The sequence below is a fragment of the Geotrypetes seraphini genome, chromosome 3, assembly GCF_902459505.1.
Source record: "Geotrypetes seraphini chromosome 3, aGeoSer1.1, whole genome shotgun sequence".
NCBI classification, from domain to species: domain Eukaryota; kingdom Metazoa; phylum Chordata; class Amphibia; order Gymnophiona; family Dermophiidae; genus Geotrypetes; species Geotrypetes seraphini.
In genome coordinates this window covers 264,671,866-264,688,191 of record NC_047086.1, presented here as the reverse complement: position 1 = coordinate 264,688,191, position 16,326 = coordinate 264,671,866, and positions in this window count along the sequence as shown.

Below are 16,326 nucleotides of genomic sequence, written 5' to 3'. Positions count from 1 at the left end.
TCTGACTCCTGCCTACTTTCTGTTTCCGAGAAGGCAGGACCCAGCAACGAGGAAGGCCCGAGGCAAGTTGAAAGCTTCCCTCTGTCAGCGATGGAGGGAAGCTTGAGACTGCCGTTGGGAAGGATGGGAAGAGAAATGATGCTGCTGCACCCAAGTGGAGGAGGGAGAATAGAAAAGCTGCGGCTGCTGCACCCAAGGGGGCAGGGAGAGGGGAAGAGAAAAACTGCTACTGCACCCAATTGGGGGGATAGGGGAAGAGAAGTGCTGCTGCTGCTGCGCCCAAGGGGGGAGAGGGGAAGAGAAAAGCTGCTGCTGCACCCAAGTGGAGTAGGGGGGAATAGAAAAGCTGCTGCTGCTGCTGCTGCTGCACCCAAGGAGGGAGGGGGGAAAAGAACAGCTTCTGCACCCAAGGAGGGAAGAGAAAATCTGCAGCTGCACCCAATTGGGGAGGGGATAGGGGAAGGGAAATGTTGTTGCTGCACCCAATTGGGGAGAGAGAGGGGAGAAGGGAGAGGAGAAGAAAGAGATCCCAAGACCATGGGAGGGAGGGAAAGGAAAGGAGCTACCAGACCATGGAGGGGGGAAATATGTAAGGGTATATGGAGGGAGGAGACAGATGCCAGACCAGGAGGAAGGAAGAAGAGATGCTAGATAATGTAGTGGGAGTGGGAGATGGAAAGAGAGGAGAGAGATGTGAAGGAGATAGAGATGCCAGACCATGGGGTGGAGTGGGAAGGAAGGAAAGGAGAAGAGAGGTGCCAGAGCATAGGGGAGGGGGTGGAGACAAAGGTTGGAAGGCAGTGAGGGGGACATAGGAAGGAAGGATGGAGGACACTAAGGATATAGGAAGGGGCACTAAGGACATAGGAAGGAGACACTGACGGCACTGAGGACATAGGAAGAAAGGAGGGAGGGAATAGAAAGGGACAACTGTTGGGCCTGAGTGCAGAAAGAAAGACATGAAAGAAAGGATGCACAGTCAGGAGGAAACGCAACAAGAGACTCATGAAATCACCAGACAGCAAAGGTAGGAAAAATGATTTTATTTTCAATTTAGTTATCAAAATGTGTCTGTTTTGATAATTTATATCTGTACTATATTTGCCTATTTTTCTATAGTTACTGAGGTGACATTGCATAATTTAAAGTCATCTGCCTTGACATCTTTGAAAACCCCCAAATATAAATGATAATTAACATTTTATCTGTGTATAGTATGCTTTGTGGTTTTTAAAAAATTTTATGGTTATCATTATGAATTAATAAGATATTATGTGTACATGAAAAATGAATGGAAGAAATTGGGGGCGGAACTGGGGCAGGGCTAGGGCAGGATTGGGGGTGTGGCTAGAGCGGGGTTGGGGCAGGACTGAATATTAATAGATGGCCCGTTTTGAAGAAAAAAATAAATGGTCACGTTATCTATCACCCCTCTCCAGCACAATGTCACATCTCTCCCTCTATCACTATGTCCAACATTTCTCCCGTTCAATCTGTTCCTCTGTTCCCTCTCCAACAACATATCCAACATTTCTCCCTCTCATCCTTCTCTTCCCCATGCATCTCTACCTTTCTCCTCTCTCTCTCTGCCCAATTTTCCTCTTTCTTCCTTTCCCCATGTGCCACCATCTTTCCCTCTCACTCGCACACTCATGCCTAAAGTTAGATTTAGATGACATATTGAAAATAGCCCTCCACGAGTAGTACCATGAAGTTGGCAAATAAGTTTATTGCAGCAATTTCTGAAGGCAGCCTCAAGGGGCAGGAGCAAGTGGGCTTCATTCCTGCCCCCATTACCTTCATTTTGACTATTAAAGATATCAGGTAGGCCTGTAGCGGGAGTGGGGGGAGGGGTGTTGAGGACTATTCCAGGGAGAGAGGAAGGTTGTGACTCTTGGCCAGAAGGAAGGGGGAGAGGAAGGAGGAGGAGCTGCATCGGAGGATTGGATATGAGGTAGGGGTTAAAACCAAGCAAAGAAATATTATATGGGTCCCAGATGATATTCAAAAGCTGCCCTAACTTGACCGAGTTAGTAATGCAGATCCCAGCACCGAATATTCCTGACACCAACAGAACCACTAGCTGTATCCCAATGCTATCCTTAGTAATACCCCTGACCTGCTCACTTTAAATATGGCAGCCTGAGACGATATTCAGTGGCACTTCCTGGTTTTATGCTACTGAATATCAGTGGTTAGGAGGCTCATTTTATTAGATGAATTGGCACCAACACAACACCTTAAAGTCCCAGCCAATGCAAAAAGAACACCATGGTACAACGTTGAATTAAAATTACTTAAAAAACAACTATGAGCAGCTGAGAGAAGATGGAGACATGAGAAGTCTGCATCTGCACTAAATTTATACAAAGAAAGAGCAAATTACTACAAATGTGCAATAACTCTAACCAAAAAGAAATACTACACCAAACGCATCAATAAAACAAAACACTCCGTAACCCTATTCTCAATCCTTAAATCCCTTACAACTAACAATAAACAAAATAACTTTATTTTTTTATTCCCTTCCAGCACAAGATTTAGGCCTCTACTTTACCAATAAGATTAAACAATTATTGCTTCAATCATAGGCGTCAGAACGGGGGGGGGGGGGGGGGGAACGAGACCATAGGGGCCATGCTCTCCCCCAAAATTGCCACTTGTATCATCCCTGATAGTCCAGAGGTACAGCAGGCAGGAGTGAGATTTACGGCTTCTGTCCCACTACTAACCCGACCGTTCACGGCTGGTTTCTTCTGCTGCTGAGCAGCAATGAGTGAGAACGCACTTTGATGTTCTTGTTCGGTGCTCAACGGCTTCTTTGACTGGCTCCCACAAATTCTCATGAATTGCCGCTGCACCTCTGGACCACCAGTCCAGACGAGGTAGGAGGACGGGGCAGAGTACAGATTGCAGAGTGAGCGAGAGAAGGGGGCTAGGTGCAGAGTCTGATGGGGGGGAGGGTTGACTGGGTGCAGAGTCTGACAGGGGAGGGAGGGAAGGGGGATGGTTGTAGAACCTGACAGGGTGTAGGGAGGGTGGAGGCATGGGTGCAGAGTCTGACAGAAGAAGGAAGTAATGGGGCTGGGTGCAGAGTCTGACAGAAGAAGGAAGTAATGGGGCTGGTGCAGAGTCTGACAGGGGAGGGAAGGAAGAGGGCTGGGTACAGAACCTGACAGGGAGGGAGAGGGCTAGGTGCAGAGTCTGATGGGAGTGGGAGGAGTGAGGGGAGAGGAGGAAGGAAGGAGGGGAGAAGGAGGGGGTTAGGTGCTGTGCCTGGCAGGGAGAGGCTTGGTGCAGCGGGTAGGGAATTGGGAAGTCAGGGAGGACAGATGCTCAGGGGTTTGGGAAAGACAGATACTGCACGTTCTGGGAGAGGGTTGGGAAGGACAAATGCATGGTCTTGGGGGTAGGAAAGGAGGAAAAGAGAGATGCTGCACAGGTGGAGTAGTGGGAAGGGAGAGAAAGAAATGCTGGTGGTGGGGGAAGGAGAAGGAATGGAAAATTGTTGGGCATAAGTGTGTGGCATGAGAGGAAAAGAGAGATGATGTATATGGGGAAAAGAAGAACGAGGGAGAATTGTTGGACATGATTGTTGTGGAGGTGAGGGAGAAATGTTACACTGGGAAGTAGGAGAGATGACCCAAAGCAGGGAGCGCTTTCAGACTACTGGAATGGGAAGGAGAGAGTGAGAGATGCCAGACCACAGAAGGGAGAAGAGAGAGATTTAGACCTTGAGAAGGAGAGAAAGATGTCAGACCATATGAGGGGGAAGGGGGACAGATATCTGACTATGGGAGAGGGATGAGATGGTGCATAGGGATGGAGGGGAAGGGGAGACTGAGGAAAAAGATAATGCACAGCAATGGGTGTGACAGGGAAGAGATAAGAAGAAATGCTCCTTATGGATAGATGGGAATAGGGGAGAAGAAAGAGGGAGGCGATGGTACACATAGATAGATGGGAAGGGAAGGCATGGAAAAGTAGATTTTGAGAAGAAAGCAGAAAAATGGAAGAAAATAGAATGTTAAAAGTTAATGCTAAAGATGGATATATGTAAGAAAGTGAAGGAGAGAAAAACAGCAAATGGATATGGTGCCCTGGATACACAGTTAAAAGCACAGAAAGAAGGATGTGCAACCAGACTGGGAAAGATAGTTTGAAAACCAAAATCAGCAGGCAATAAAGGTAGGGGAAATGATTTTATTTTCAATTTAGTGATTAAATTGTGTCAGTTTTGAGAATTTACATCTGCTGTCTATATTTTGCACTGTTCAGGAAGAAATGTATTTGTTTCTATTTCTCTGTGGGTTGTACTGCATACAGAGTCTTGCATCTTAGGGTTTTGTTAGTATATATTAATACTTTAGTTTCTGGTTCTGTGTTTGCCTAGGGGTTATCTGTGGTCTGCATGTGTGACCAAGGCCAAGTGTTCTGATAGAAATTAATGTTGAGAAACATACAGTGTGCTTTGCGTAGTTTCATTTTGTGGTTAACCATTATGTATTGTTAATAAGATTATATTGTGTGTATATATGAAAAATGAATGGAAAAAATGGTATTACAATTAGTACAATTGTAGGGCGGGGTCTAAGGCGGAAATTGGGCAGAGTGTGGGATGGAGCTTGCGGGCCCCTCAAACAAAAAAGCATTCTGCTGCCTATGGCTTCAACTATCGAATGGAACAACACATACTTTATCTGAACCGAATGCAGAAATTAAAAATGTGCCATTAAGCAAACTCTCATTCCTTACAACACCAATACATGAAATAAATTATAAAATTCAAATATGAACATCAAAGGTAGTGCCCTTGAAACAATCCACCATTAATCCTAAAACGGTACTTCAACATCTTTGGACCATATATTCATAGTATGATTAAAAATATTCTAGAGAGAGGAACACTCCCAGACAGCTGGAAATCTGTAATTATATATCCAAAAATTAAAGACTAAAAGCACCCCAAACTGAATGCTCCAATTAAAGCCCAATATCCAATCTCCCGTTTCTAGTAAAACTTACCGAAAAAATTGTATTCAGTCAACTCAATGGCTTCATATAAAAACCAAATGTCCTCCACCCAAACCAAACAGGATTCAGAAAACATTTTTTCCACTGAACACACACTAATAGGCCTCACAACATCTATTCTTAACTTCCTTGACCAAAGAAAACTATCCTATTAATCTTGCTAGACCTCTCAGCTGCCTTCGAAACCGTAGACCACCAACTTCTACTCAATAGGCAGATCGTGTTTGACAAACTTGCTGCACTTCTTTGAGGGAGTAAACAGGCAGATAGACAAGGGCGACCCAGTCGACATTGTATATCTGGATTTTCAGAAGGCGTTTGACAAGGTTCCACATGAACAACTACTATGAAAAATTGCGAGCCATGGAATCAAGGGTGAAATACTCACGTGGATTAAAAACGTAAGGAAATTCTTCTTCGCCCAGAGAGTGGTAGAAAACTGGAACACTCTTCCGGAGTCTGTTATAGGGGAAAACACCCTCCAGGGTTTCAAGACAAAGTTGGACAAGTTCATGATAAACTGGTGAGAATGGACTCATTTGGAGCACTGGTCTTGACCTTGGGGCTACCGCGTGAGTGGACTGCTGAACAGGATGGACCATTGGTTTGACCCAGCAACGGCAATTCTTATATTCTTATAGAGCATAGAAAACAGAGAGTGGGGGTAAATGGACAATACTCGGACTGGAAGATCGTCACCAGTGGAGTGCCGCAGGGCTCAGTGATTTGACCCGTGCTCTTCAACATCTTTTATAAATGATCTAGACATTGTTACGATGAGTGAGGTGATTAAATTTGCGGATGATAGGAAGTTATTCAGAGTAGTGAAGACACAGAGGGATTGTGAAGATCTGCAATGTGACATAATCAGGCTCGAGGAATGGACATCAATATAGCAGATGAGGTTCAACGTGGATAAGTGTAAAGTGATGCATGTAGATAACAAAAATCTCATGCACAAATACAGGATGTCCGGGGTGGTACTTGGAGAGACCTCCCAGGAAAGAGACTTGGGAGTTCTGATCGACAAATCAATGAAGCTGTCCACGCAATGTGCGGTGGCGGCAAAAAGGGTGAACAGAATGCTAGGGGATCACAAACATATCGGAGAAGGTTATCATGCCGCTGTATCAGGCTATGGTGCACACTCACCTGGAGTAATGCGTCTAGCACTGGTCGCCGTACATGAAGAAGGACACGGTACTATTCGAAAGGGTCCAGAGAAGAGCGACTAAGATGGTTAAGGGGCTGGAGGAGTTGCCGTACAGCAAAAGATTAGAGAAACTGGGCCTCTTCTCCCTCAGAGAAGATTGAGAGGTGACATGATGGAAACATTCAAGGTACTGAAGGGAATAGACTTAATAGATAAGGACAGGTTGTTCACCCTCTCCAAGGTAGGGAGAACGAGAGGGCACTCTCTAAAATTTAAAGGGGATAGATTCCGTACGAATATAAGGAAGTTCTTCACCCAGAGAGTGGTAGAAAACTTTAACGCTCTTCCAGAGTCTGTCATAGGGGAAAACACCCTCCAGGGATTCAAGACAAAGTTGGACAAGTTCCTGCTGAACCAGAATGTATGCAGGTAAGGCTAGTCTCAGTTAGGGCGCAGTCTTTGACCAGAGGGCCGCCGCGTGAGTGACCTGCTGGGCATGATGGACCACTGGTCTGACCCAGCAGTGGCAATTTTTATGATCTTATGTTCATCCATGGCAGTAACTGACACTGTACCGTTTTAGTTTACATCCTTTTTCTCTAATCGAACTTCCAAAGTGCATACAAATCAAATCTCATCTGAGTTCTTCAAACTAGATTATGGCATACCTCAAGGATCCATTCTGTCTCCCTTTCTCTTTAATATTTTCAACTCTCAGCTACTTACAATTGCTCAATCAATTGGTTTCACAATATCTAATTAATACACCCAATTGATCCAAATGACCCCAAAGATATCCAGAACATCAACAACAAACTAGAAAAAATTACTCAATGACTCACCACAAACATGCTATTCTTAAACCCATCCAAATCAAATGGAATGATCTTCTCGGGGAATAATAATAAAACCTAGTCTCCCCCATTTTTCTTAAATCAACACCTCTTCACATCCCAACTCTGCTAAGATACTTGGAGTTATTATCAATGATGAATTAACTTTCCATCAACAGATAAGCTCAGTAGTAAGAAAAAGCTTTTACAAGTTAAGAATGATCAGTCACCAGTCTACTAGAACCCTCATCCCTTAACATTCTATTACACTCACTTGTGATTTTGCAAATTGATTACTGTAATTCCCTGTATCAAGGGATAACCCAAAAAGAACTTAGAAGGTTACAAATTATCCAAAACACGGCAGTCAAATTAATCCACAATGCAAAAAAGTTTGATCATGCCACTCCACTTCTAATAAAATCCCACTGGTTACCAATCCCACTTAGAATCACATACAAAATCCTATTGCTCACTTTCAAGGCTAAACTAACCCCCCCCCCACAGGATTTATAGACAGACTACTCATCCCTCACTGTCCATTCAGAACACTCCAATCCATAACCAACATCTCTTTAATATCCCTTCTCTATGCCATCTCTTTCACGACACCACTAGAAAGAAGATTTTCTCTGTTACAGCCCCTATACTGTGGCACTCTTTACCCCCCACACCTTCGCGAAGAAACACCTATGGACAAATTTAAAGTAAATTTAAAGGCCTTCCTATTTAAGGGTGCTTATGATAGGTAATCCTCAGTAGTGCTGCCCGATTTCCGATTTGAATCAATTCACCCGATTCAAATTGGGTGAATCGATTTGAATTGATTCAATAAAAAAATCAGCCTCCCGATTCGGTGAACGACCCTCCTCCCCATGTCAGTGCTGCCTCTTGCTGGCCTTCCACTGCCGCTGCCACTCCTGCTTCAGGGAGTGAGGGGGGAGGATCAGCCGGGAAGGCCTGCATGTTCCCCCAGCTTCTTCTGAAGGCCTGGCCTCCCCCTGAAGGCCTGCATTTTCCCCCAGCTTCTCCTGAAGGCCTGGCCTCCCACCTGAAGGCCTGCATGTTCCCCCAGCTCACCCGCTCTTATCTTAAGACAGGGGTGTCCAACCTGCGGCCCAAGAGCCGCATGCGGCCCCGTGAAGTATTTTGTGTGGCCCCGGTCGAGGGTGACGTGGTGTTTTCCTCTGCTGTCCCCGGGTGTTTACCGTCTTGCTGGCTCCCTCCTCTGTCTTGCTGCAGCTTTTGGCATTGCCTTCTTCGAAGCACAGGGCGAGGACTCCTCGACATTCTTCATTGAGACTGCATTCGAGATCACTACCTCATTCTCCAAGGCATAGTTCATCTGTTGAGGTATTCATCAAGACCCAGGTCCTCTTCTCGAGAAAGACCTTGTTTCTCGAGGCATAGACAATCCTCGAGACAGTCACCTTCCTTCTCGAGGAAACCTACGACAGAACCATTTTCGTCAGTTGAGTCCTTCTTGTTTTTTCATTTCCAGCTGGTTCTTTTTTGCCTATGGATTCATATCTTGGGTATCAAAATTTCACAGCGGCTTCACCCTCTTTCTCTGCCATGAGACATACTTCGAGGGGTTCCCAGTCACCTTCGACTCAACGGGATCTCTCCTCTTCTGCTTCGATGTCCTTTACTCAATTTTTATGCCAAATGAGTAAAGATCTTAACATCACTTTGCAGTCTGATTCAACATACTCTAAGGAGTATTTGGAAGAAATGAATATACCTCATCCTCCTACGGATTCATTAAAATTACCCATGAATGGCATTCTCACTCAAACTTTCAAAAGAAATCTTGCTACACCATATTCCGTTCCTGCTGTGCCAGCAAAACTGGAATCTTGATATCAGATGGTTCACTGTACGGGATTTGAAAAGTCTCAACTATCCCATCAATATCTTCTTGTTGGGTCTTCCTTGATTACTTTTGCTGTCGCTGCTTCGGAAGAGGTAAGTGACGTCGGAGGGTGGCTGGGCCGGCAAAGGCAAGGTCCCATGATGACTGTGGCTACTGGTCCACCCCCTCCGACGTCACTTACTTCTTCCAAAGCAGTAGCAGCAAAAGTAATTATCGTGGGGCCTTCGTGCAGTTCAGCGCAGCTGCTGACTCTGCTCTGGAATAAATACGGCAGCCGCGCTGAGATGCCATTTTCAGCTGCGTGGAAGCTTCCGGACCCGGCTGACTGTGCACCCCCTTGGAGCGTGCACCCGGGGCGGACCGTCCTCCCCCGCCCCCCCTTGGTACGCCACTGGAATTGGGCAATCCTTCACAACACCTTTCTAAAGCGGTCTCTATTCAATGAGAGAAAAACTATCTGGTGGACAAATTGAGTCATCTTCTACAACCTCATGAATGGACACTCAATTCCTCGCCTCTCCATCACATTTTTTCACAGTGAGGGATCCCTCAGATAGAATCTCTTTGCGTCTCCTCAGAACAACAAACTGCCTCTGCCTCAGTTCTGCTCCAGGATATACTCTCCTTATTGCCTCAAGGAAGATGCTTTTCATCTGGAATGGATGCATCAGTTTCTGTATGCATTACTCTATTTCCTCTCATTCTCAAGACACTCATCAAACTTAAACATGAACATGCCACCATGATTCTCATAGCTTCTGGCACAGACAACCGTGGTTCTCCCTTCTACTTCAATTCAGCAGCAGGGAGCCACTGCTTCTACCAGTGTTTCCCTCTGTGTTTACACAGAGTCAGGGGTCTCTACTTTATCACAGCAACCAATATCCTTACTCTTTGGATCCAATAACAGGATAGCAATGTAGGTTTCCAAAATCATCAAAGCCCATAACCCAGACAAGCAAAGTCAGGATAAGGATTTTCCCATTGCCTCCTGATATGATGTGACTTGTTGAAGTACTTCTATATCACTTTATCCAAAAATAAAGACTAATAGACAGAAAATAAATTTTTACTTATCGTTTTAATGCAGTGTCTCTAGCATGCCCTGATGGGACCCGTTTTGCCCAAAAGGCTTTCTCAAGGGTTCATGGAGGCACTCTATACAATACAAAAGTGTCATTCATATAATCTACATAAACATAATAAAAATCCACTAGGCTTTGTTAAAACTTCTCTTATTACTCAACTTAAACCATTAAAATTGAATACTGCAAAGTTTACTAATCTCAAATCTTATAAATATAGTAATCATCATTTAAAAAATTTAAGTTCATAAGTATTGATTAGAAATGTTGTGTCTATCCAATAAATAGTAACATGCTATGTGAATAGAATAATTTAAATTCATTCTCAGTGATTGTTCCCAATTTAAATTATTCTTTTATAAAAAACTAAAAAATACACCCATTTATTCAATCAAATATTAACTTACTCCATAATCAATATCAATCAATTCAAAATACATTTGGGCGATTACATAAATACTAAACTTTAAGCATAGCCTAAATTCATAAATGTATCAGACCATAGTTCAAACCAATCACTCAAAGGATTTAAAATAATAGTATTTGCTGGTTCATTCTAACTTATTACTTAATACATATTCAATACATCAACTATATATTCAAAATCAATCCATTAAATATACTAATAAATTACATAAATTCTCAAATACATACTTAATACTTAAATTCATAAAACCATAAAAATCTGAGACAAGTTAATAAATCAGTGAATCAAGGATGCTATTCTCTTATTCATTCCAACTCATTGAAAAATAAAGTGCTAAAGTTTATTCACTCCATCTAAATTAAGAGCCATCAGAACTTCACATTATGTATATTATCTCAGGGAAGATCCTTATCCTGACTTTGCTTGTCAGGGTTATGGACTTTGATGATTTTGGAAACCTACATTGCTATACTTTTATTGAATCCAAAGAGTGAGGATATTGGTTGCTGTGGTTGTCTCCATTGAGGCCTCACTTTTACATCTTCTATACTGGTTTAGTGTCTCTACTTCACCCAACCTGCAGTCTCTATATTTGACAGCTGTGACAAATCCGTAGCTGGCTTTGTCCATGTAATAGATAAGAGCAGAGCATGGTCCCTGGTCAGAAGAGGTGACCAGGCTAGAAGTAAGGATATTGAAGTGGCTGACTACCCCTCAGACAGTGAGGTAGAGCAGGAAGGGTTTAAACCTAAGTTATTCAGCACAGCTTGCCATATCAGAATAAATACACCAGAAAGCCTGATAGGACTTTTACTGAGAAGTAGAGACCTAGTCCTGCAAGGTATTCACATTTCCAGCCTAGGAGAAACCTGAGTTATTTCCCTGGGGAGTTCCAGCCCAACCCCCCTGCTCCTAGGAGAGAGGGGTGGGGCTATGACACACGTAAAAGCAGAGCCCTGAATCACAGAGAGGAAGGCAGGGACGGAGGCACAGAGTACAACAAAGACGGAATTGAAGCAGGGAAAACAGGGCAAGGGCTTGAGCAGGAAGGTGAGGGGAGGAGTCTCTCTCCTCAGCCCTACAGCAGTGAGGACGTGGATATGGCAGAGGACTTCCCAAGCCTGAGCCCAACTGCTGAGAAAGCTGAGGCAATGGACACTACTGAATTGTGTCTGGAAGCTGACTATAACCCAGAGGGAATGGAGGTTAGTCCATGAGGTGAAGTGAAGCTAAGAAACTGGCTTACTAAGCTGCGTTTGTGTGCTGGCTCTCTGTAACCTGAGACCAACTGTCCTTGATTAGGGAGAGAAGGAAAACCTCTCTGTTTTTGCTCTGACAGCTCAGAGGTTTTGTTTGCTAAAGAAGCTGTATCTCTTATCTTATGAAGCCTCTGTGATAAAGTCCCGGTAGAACTAACAACTTATCTAAAGCCCTGCTGTGCTTCCTTGGCTGAAAGCCCAGCTGATGCTGATAAGCCACATTGAATGCCTGAGCTCTGAACGGAGTCACTGAACACTCTGAACGGGCACTGAACACTTTAGTTTACAAGATCAGCTGGGGAGCTGAGAACTGTATTTCCAAAGTTTGCTATTCTTTTCTACTGGCTAAGTTTATGCAGTTTACTTGCATTGATTTGGAATTTGTTTTCTTGGCATTTCTGTTTATTTAAACCCTGGTGAAGCGGACTATCTTTAAACAGAGAAAGTCCAGGGGAATGCAATTGTATGCCATACTTGGACTTTAAGCCATTCTGACAACTGAACGATATTATATTTTACTTTTTGCCTGACTTATGAATGTCTTGAGGGTGGCTGACGGTGTTCAGACCCCCTATCAAATAAAGCCTGAGAATGAGATTTTGACCATACCTGAATTGTGTCTCCCTTTATTGGCAAACATATCTCAGTGTGGCCTAGGTCTGTTTTACCTGAAAAGCCTTCCTCTTTCCTGGGGAAGCCACACCAACAGGTCAGGATTCGGCACAGCTAATCCACCTGACAGTCAGAGCAGGGGATAGCTGTGTGACACAGGTTGAGAGATATCAAGCTAACTGCCATTCTAAAGTTTTCTCAATCTGTCAAGGACATTTTAGAAGCTTCTCAGAAACCTACCACTAGACAATGTTACAACCAGAAATAGTCTAGGTTTTCTGCTTGGTGCACCATTCATCACAAGGAGCCTCAATCCATCTTCTTGTCTTCAGTTTGGATTACCTGTTGCATTTATCTCAATCAGGTCTCAAATCCTCATCCATTCAAGTCCATCTCAGTGCAATTGCTGCTTCCCATCACCCTCTAGAAGGGAAACCCCTTTCTGCTCATCCTATGGTTTCCAGGTTTATGAAATGAGTTTTCAATGTCAAGCCAAACCACCTCCAGTGGTTTGGGATCTCAATGTTCTTCTTGTACAAATGATGAAGCCTCCTTTTGAACCAATGGCTTCAACTCATCTGAAATATCTCACTTGGAAAGTGTTTTTTTTCTCATTGCTTTACGTCTGCTCACAGAGTCAGTGATCTACAAGCTTTAGTAGCAAACCCACCTTTCACAGTATTCCATCATGACTAGCTGGCCCTCCGTACTCATCCTAAATTCTTACCTAAAATGGTTTCAGAATTTCATCTCAATCAATCCATTGTACTTCCAGTGATTTTTCCAAAGCCTCATTCTCATCCTGAAGAAACAGCTTTTCATACTCTGGAAAGCTTTGGCTTTCTACTTGCAAAGGACTAAGCCACACAGATCTGCTCCTCAACTTTTTGCCTCCTTTGATCCAAACAAGTTAGGACATCCAATTTCCAAGCATATCATCTCCAACTGGTTGGCTGCTTGCATCTCTTTCTGCTATGCTCAGGCTGGACTGCATCTACAGGGTCGAGTCACAGCCCATAAAGTCAGAGCCATCAGTTGCTTTCCTTAGATCTACTCCTATTGGCGAAATCTGCAAAGCTGCCACTTGGTTCTCGGTTCATTCCTTCACCTCTCATTATTATCTGGATTCTTTTCCAGACAGGATGGCCATTTTGGCTAGGCAGTTTTAAAAAAATTTATTCTCCTAAATTGCCAACATGCCCACCATCTCATTCTGGATAGCTTGGAGGTCACCCACATGTGAGAATATGCTACCTGCTTGTCCTGGGAAAAAACACAGTTACTTACCGTAACAGGTGTTATCCAGGGACAGCAGGCAGATATTCTCACAACCTACCCACCTCCCCTAGTTGGCTTCTTAGCTAGCTATCTGAACTGAGGAGACGCTGAGAAGACGCGTGCCCTATGTCGGGCATGCACGGTGTGGCAGTCACAAACTTTATTAAAGTTTTACAAGCAAGTCTGCTTGCGAAGCTGTCTGCATCCAGGCTCCATGGATGACGTCACCCACATGTGAGAATATCTGCCTGCTGTCCCTGGATAACACCGGTTACGATAAGTGTGCTTTTTGTTTATTTTGTTTACACCACAGCGCCAGTGTGGGTAGGAGAGAGCAAAGGGGGTGAAGAGTGTCAGCCTCAGCATTTTCGGTTGGCCTAACAAATGTCAGCAAAGGCCTATGGGAGATCATATCATTCATGTCTGACTTTAGGGTATGTCAGTGCAAACAGCCTCAGATTGCCCCAGCCTAAATTAAATCAGTGCTTAAAGATAACAAAGGACCTTGGTACAGCTAAGAGGTATGAAGAGGTGCTAAAAACAGCTAAAATGTACTAAGATGTGTTAATGTCTGGTGCTTAAGATATACAATAAGTCCAGGTGCATGATCTAACACAGTAGTTAGGTTAACCAGAAACCATTGTCAAAGTGAAACTGGAAATTACATTTGACTCCTCTAATCTCTCACACCCCACTCACCTTATTCACCATTGTTTCAAACAGTTTACAAAAGATAGAGGTACTTAATTTCAGTAGATTTCTATTTTTGAATCTATTGAAGCTAAGTACCCCTATCTTTTGTAAACTGTTTGAAACAATGGTGAATAAAGTGAGTGGGGTGGGGCTAAACCTTACAAAGAGGCTATAAAATAAACCCACCAGGATGTTTGAAAAATACCCAATTGGGCAGGAAACTCGAATTAAATTGAAAAATCAATTCAATAGGCTGAATCAAATCAAAATTTTGTTTCCTGAAGTGGGCAGCACTAATCCTCAAACCTCAGAAAGAAGGAAGAGCATACCACCTTCCTACTGTATTGACCTTTATTGTTCTTCTCTCCTATTATAAATTGTATTTCTCCCCTTATCCTTCATGTTTCAATATGTCATTTAAGACTGTTGTTGTCTAAATTATGTCCCCCCAATATTTTATCTGTTTACCTTTTTTAAGCGGTATATCAAATTTTAAATAAAACTTGGAAATTCACTGCAATTTAAGCGGACCAGAGCCTCTCCTGCCTGCTTAAATTGCTCTGGACATTGGCCAGACTATTTATGGAATAAGTCTTTAACGTGCGCAATTCCAAATTAACACTAATTACAAGTAATGTTGCTAATGCCAATTATTGGTATTTATCACCAATTATTTGCCAATTAGTTCATTTTGTTAACTAGCCCTGTTCTATAACTGCATGCCCAAATGCACGCCTAAGTTTGAGTAACATTTATAGAATATGGGGGGTAAACTCTCTCGTGTTAACTGCAGCCAGATACCATATAGTAATTGGCACTTTAACATAGGGCTTGCATATAAGAATGCTGATTCTACCACACTGGTTACTTCATAAAATTTGCAGGTACCTCACAGTATATTCCAGTGTTAAGCAATACCAACTACAAATTGTGTCTTCTCAAGATAGGAATACCACTTATACATGTTTCACAAAGGTAGGTACATAGTACAGAAGGTGAGAGGCTGCTAAATCTCTACACTCTTTAGAACAGATTTTGGGTATTGGCTTGTACAAATGTACAGTAGTACATGCAGAAAAACAACTTAAAGAGCAAAGTTGTATAAAACTTGCATATGTTTGGTACTAAAAGACCTGAATGCACAGTTAAAAATAAAGTCATGTAAAGCAAAATTACAGCCTTTTGTATATTTGTCATTTTTGCCTACAAACTGTACAGTTTTGGGAAATGTATTACAAAATCGCTTGCTATATCACTTTCCAGTTTGAAGAAGTGTTAGAATGACCTGCCAAGTCATTCTGACCTAGCTAGTAGAACAAGATGAATCTCATGTCACTCTTCTGTGGCACTTAATTTTTCCTAGGAGAAACTGAGCAATATGTAGGTGTGAGGAGGTCAACCATCAAATCTCAATTACAGTGTATCCTGGAAGTTACAGGAAACTTTTCAGCTTTTGTCAATCAGTCTGTTTTCCTTTATCACAGCTGAATACAAAAAAGATATGGAGATCACCTTATATTCTAAAATATTTTGGCATGAATGTGGTGTATTTCCAACTTCACTCATTAGAGTTAAGGGTCACCATTTAAAAAGTTTATATGTATGTTTATATCTTTGCACCAATATTTAAAAGTATGCAAGAAAGTATAATTATCAAAATAGCACTACAATTTATATATTCACCTTAAATAATCTTTCAAAATATGTGATTTTTGTTCATATTAGTTGAGAGACTGCTCAATTATCATCTGAACCCATTGTTTAATTTGTTTGCAGCAGAAATATTTAATTAGTGAAATATTCATATGAAAGAATGTTATGTGTATTAGAAGGGTTTTGTTTGTTGCATAGCCATTAACTATTTAAAGTGTGCTGTTATTTATAAATAGGCTTTCCTAAAGAAGCTTTTTCCCATGAAACATGGGCAATGTCCTGATCCATATATAGTCATTTTACATTGCAAGAAATACTTATAAGTTAAGAATGCCTTTATAGTTATCCCTTTTTGATATTTTACTAGACTATAAAATCAGATTAAATTACATGCCATTGCATGATAAAAAGGGGCTTTAAATA